Raw genomic sequence first — 5,981 nt, 5'->3', positions numbered from 1 at the left:
CTCTACGGGGATTTGCCTAATTTCCCTCCCTCCCTCCCTCCCTCCCTCCCTCTCCTGGCTCTAACCCTCGAGGTGTGTTCACAAAAGACAACTTAGGATTCAACAGATATGGACAAATGACAAGTGCTATTCTACCAACAACAAAATGAGTGCATTGCATTCTTTTTGTAGCAGGGCATTAAAATATTTAAAAATTTTGTCATAAAAAAATAAATCTAGTGTAAAATTTCAATATCTTTTGAATTCACATTCTTCTAGTTCATTTTATGTATTCAGAGTTCGTTGGATTTGAGCGAATTCTAAATAAGTTGATTTGCATAAAATTATACTGATCGCCACTGCAGTAGGCCACTATTGATGCAAATCATCGTAGTTGTCCACCACCGATCATCATCGTACCATACCCTTCATCTACTGCAAATTGTCACCTGTGACCACCATGGTTACCACCGACGTCCGTCGCCGATCACTATCGTTGTCGTTCGCCACAGCTAGCATTGTTAGCTGCCTGCCACTGCCGCCGCCTCCAATTGTCCTCATCGCTGACCTTAACGATTTTATTTTCTATTAAATTTATTTATTTATTTCAAATCAAACAAGTAAATATAAAGTCGTACATTTATTTTATGCATAATAAAAAAAATCTAAAATATTTCAAATATAATAAGTTATTTTAATACTGTATGTATTTTATATTGCATTTATTTTTTCAACTAAGTCAAATTCAAGCTGGATCATATCGCATGCAAAAAATTTCATAAGCAATCCTATAAACTATATTCTCAACAGGACAACGGTATAGAAAATATTCTAAGAAAATTATAATAGTTCTATTTCATTTGTTATAAGATATAAAGCGAGCAACACATGGATGATATTTTAAAATGATCATATTGCCAGGCCGGCTATTTTAGGAAAAAATATTATATTAGGACTCCGCACATAGAGATACGTGCGGAGTCTAATGAAATCACGCCACACGTGAAGGTGAGAAAAAAAAATCGATCTGATAACACAGACGAATATTCCTCCCTTGTTATTCATGTGCTATTGTGTGTTATTCAAGTGTTATTGATGTGTTATTGTGTTATTATAACACCATGAATATTCCCAGAACACAATAACACATGAATAACATGCAATAACACCTGAATAACACGAGCGCAATATTCCCCTTACCGAGCCGATTTTTTTCTCTCACCTTCACGTGTGGCGTGATTTCATTGGACTCCACAAGTAACTCTACGTGCGGAACCCTGATGTAATATTTTTTCTTATTTTAGCGGCTGAAATCAAGTCTAACTAGCTATATCAGTCGTCAAAATTTGAAATTGAATATTGTCGTAATAATTTTACATCAAGACAAATATGAAATAATCAAATTTAAATAAAAATTTGAGCTTAATCTAGTCACATTTATTAACCTAAAATTTTTAGTGGACACATATCATAGATAAATAAATATATTAATCCAATAATATTAAAAATGCCTTAATCTAAGTCCCAGTGGCCACATATCATGCACTCAGAAATAATAGTTCAAAACTTATCAAGAGCATAGCTTAACATCTTTGAATTAAAGTAAATCAATGTTACTTTCAGTAGGATTAAATTATTAAGAGTGAAGTAACTATAGACCATGTTTTGAATTTTAGACATACTAGAAGTTGGCAACTTTGGCCATTAAACTAGTTTATCAATCCTTTGAATATTTTCATTTTAAATAGCTATTAAAATAAAGGTTATATGTATAATTTTAAAAATTTTATATTTTTTTATTGTAATTAATCAAATGAATCAATAAAACATTCAAAAGAGAATTAATTTGAACTAACTAAAACTAAACTAAATTAAATCAAATCAAATACAAAACATTAATGAACAAGAAGTAGGCAAAAATAAAAAATTTAGTGTGAAAATGAAAATTTTAGTTCAAATGGAATATGGCTCATTCATTTGCAACTTAGGGTGGGTTTGGGGCGCCGTTTTCGCTGCTTATCATTTTCAAAATACTGTTAGGGGTCGTTTGGGAGTGTCGTTTCTGCTGTTTTCGAAGCTGATCGTTTGTGGAACGGCGGAAGCTGGACAAGTTCCTCGGTTTCATCCATGTTATGTGTTTATAATGTCAATGCCACCCCTTTATATTTTCTCTATTTCTCTCATATGTCCCCTCAAATACACCTCATTTCGCTTCGGCTTCTCCCATCCATTCTTTTGTTGTTGTGGTTCTAGGTTAACTCCCAGTTCTCCTTCTCTCCATTCATTTTCGTTGCCATCGCGTGTCGTTGTCTCTCTCTATATGTAAATCATATCTTTCTATTATCTGTTGTTGACGTTTGATGGTTTGCATTGGACCTTCTCTTCCCTATCTTCTTCTCAGTTTACATGTTGATGGTTTGATGCTTTGGTGATTGAGGTGGTATGTCCATTTCCATTGTTTTGGTGCTTTATTTGTTTTGTTGTTTTGGTGGTAACATTCCACCCATGCATTGGTTGTTTTATTTACCTCTTCTTGAATCTGAAAAAAAAAAAAATTATGGAGACAATTGTGCATTGTGTATTGTTTTTAAAATATATCCAGCTGAATTTGTTGTGAGGTGATGCGAGTTTGAAAGTTTAGGTGTTAGAGCAGTCGGTAATTTCATTTCACCTCCTCCTCTTCAATCTGAAATGCTTTTTATGGAGGCAATAATGTGCATTATTGGTTGTTTTTAAAAAATATCTATCAGAAATTTTAGCGAGCCAATGTACTTGTAAAAGTATAGATGTTACGTCAATCAGTAATTTCGTTTCACATCCTCTTCTTCAATTCAAAAAATGATTTTTACAGAGACAATTATATACAATGTGGGTTGTTTTTAGAACATATTCATCTTAAATTAATTTGAACTAATGCAAATTTGAAATTTTAGATGTTAGATGAGTTAGTATTTTCATTTAACTTTCATCTTCTACAATCTGAGAAAAGTTTTTTTATGAAGACAATTATGTGCATTGTGAATTGTTTTTAAAATACATCTGTCAGAATATGTTTTGGGTAAATGCAAATTTAAAAGTTTAGATGTTAGATTAGTCGGTATTTTCATTTCACCTTCTCTTAAATCTGAAAGTATTTTTAAGAAGAAAGTTATGTGAGTTGTGAGTTGTTCTTAAAAATATTCATCAGAAATTGTTGTGATCCAATGCAAATACGAAAGTTTTTATGTTAGATCACTCAGTAATTTCATTTCACATGCTCTTATTCAATTTGAAAAAAATATTTTTATGGAGACATTTATGTGCATTGATGGCTATTTTTAAAATATATATATTAGAATTTGTTTTGGACAAATGCAATTATGAAAGCTTAGATGTTAGATTAGAAGTAATTTCATTTCACCTCCTTCTCTTCAGTCTAAAAAACACTTTATATAGAGACAATTGTGTGCACTGTTGGTTGTTTTTTAAAAGACAACCATCAGAAATTACCGTGAGCCAATGCAAATATGAATGTTTGGTTGTTAGATCAGTCAATAATTTCAATTCGCCTCCTCCTCTTCAATCTAAAAAATTTGTTTCTATAGAGGATGATTATTTTCAAAAAATATCCATTAGAATTTGTTCTAAGCAAATGCAAACATGAAATTTTAGATGTTAAATCACCAAGTAATTTCATTTGGCCTCATCATCTCCAATCTAAAAATACTTTTTATGGAGATAGCTATGTGTAGTGTTGGTTGTTTTAAAAATATATCTATAAAAAATTAGAATGAGTAGGGATGTAAACGAGGCAAGTCGATCTCAAGCCACTCTCGACATGAGCTTGATCTTGATTAATATTATCGAGTTCAAGATTCAGCTCGAGATTAAGTCTATGAGTTCAAGCTAACTCATGAGCCGGCTTGTTTATTATAAAAGAGAGAAAATTATATTAATTTATGCTAGCTTTATAATAAGATGACAAATAGAATGAATAATTAAGAGATAAATAATAAGAAATCATCTAATAAAAAAAAATTGAATAATTTTAATACCTTTATGATAAAGTTTTAAAATTTAATATATATTGAGTATATTTTAAATAAATAATTTTTTAATTGGGCCAGTTCACGACCCACTAGTCGAGGCGGGGCTAGCCTGAGCTTGGCTTGTCAGCTCATCGAGCTCAGTTCAAGAGAAGCTTATCAAGTCAAGCTCAAACCAGCTCACAAATCGGCTTGACTCACTTACACCCCAAGTTGTGAGTTAATGCAACATTAAAGTTTAGATGTTAGATCAGTCGGTAATTTTTTTTCACATCCTCTTTTTCAACTTGGAAAAGATTTTTATGGACAGTGAGGGTTATTTTTAAAAATTATCCATCTAAAATTATTTTGAGCCGATCCAAATTTAAAATTTTGGGCATGTGATTGCATTTTGTAGTTGAAATGTTATGTAGAGCAATGCTAGAAAATAAATATCAAAGGGCTCAACTGGTCATCAACTGTCAATTCTCTAATTGACAACTAATACTTGTCACAGATACGACATGACCTTAGTTTACATATACGACTGATTGCCATAGATACAACTTGATCTTAAAACTTGAATGATAAAATTGGTGATCTTGGATAGAGGCTTCTTCGATTAATTTATCTCATTGAGCTATGAGAGTGTATATGGGGCATTGTTTTGGCAATTGACCAGTCCTAATTTGAATATCTTATTTTTGCCCCAAATTTGATGGATATATTTTAAAAAAAATCATCAGTGCACATAATTATCTCCATAAAAAATATTTTCACATTGAAGAAGAGAATGTGAAATGAAATTACTAACAAATCTAACATCTAAACTTTCAATTTGTATTGGCTCACGACAATTTTTTATGGATATTTTTTTAAAAATAACCTACACTGCATATACTTGTCTTTATAAAAAACATTTTCAAGAAAAGGAGGTAGAATGAAATTAATGTTGTGACATTTTTTAGCATATCTTGGGGAAATGTTGGATATGTATTTACAAATGAATTATGTAATGATGGTTTGTTTTTGCTATTTTTGTTAGGTGGTGATTTCGTGCCATGCTCTTCAAATTCATAGGTTTGTCGGCTTGGGGGTTTTGCATTGAAGGATTTGAGGGGTACGACTGTGATGCATTTCGTTTGTCCACAACTCGTTACTACCTGCACCGGTGCCACATCTGGTGCTTGCACAACTCTACAGAGATACCCGATAATAACAGATGTTGTGAAGTTGTTGGACATTATGGAGATATTTTATGACACACCCCTTTATTTATTTGCTATAAAACTTCTATAAGATCAAAATAACTGGGAGACTTTTTCACCCTAGTGCCTGAATAGAGGATTCCTTCTCTGATATAACCATTTGGGATTTTGATTTGTAATCATTTACACTTTCATGCTGAACTTTGTGTTGTATCAAGTTTATTTGACATTTTAGTATGCGTTTTGCACTAGTTGCACTATTTCATTATGCATATTTTCAAATTTTTTTTCACTTACAGTATCACTTGATCTATTTATATATTCTAAAATGCATAGAATTGCCAGATGGATCTAACAGATAAAAAGGAAATTTTAGAGATAGTTCAACAAACAACAATTATGATAACAAATTTTAGAGATAGTTGCTCATTACTGAGTATAATAAAAGACGTTTGTGTAAGACAACTTATGTGCCCTCGTCATCTGTGGGTCACAAGTCGGTTGGCAAGCTACTCAAAAGTCATCATAGCAAATTTCACAACATGTTTCAGATGTCACGAATATTTTTTATTATTTGTTGGATGAATTGTAGACTAATTATGGCTTGCATGGGTCATCGTGATTCGTATCTAAAGATTTTCTAGCTATCACATTATATATTATATCACACATTGAGTCCATTCGTGCTACTTCCGAGCAATTCAAACACTCCACAGTAACGGTTGTTGACCTCATTTTTATGAGTTCTCTCTTTCTTTCTCTAGAACCTATGATTTAGTCATAAGACTTT

The sequence above is a fragment of the Phalaenopsis equestris genome, unplaced genomic scaffold (assembly GCF_001263595.1).
Source record: "Phalaenopsis equestris unplaced genomic scaffold, ASM126359v1 Scaffold000107, whole genome shotgun sequence".
NCBI lineage: Eukaryota > Viridiplantae > Streptophyta > Magnoliopsida > Asparagales > Orchidaceae > Phalaenopsis > Phalaenopsis equestris.
The sequence above is the reverse complement of the archived record's forward strand: the minus strand, read 5'-3'. Positions refer to the sequence as shown.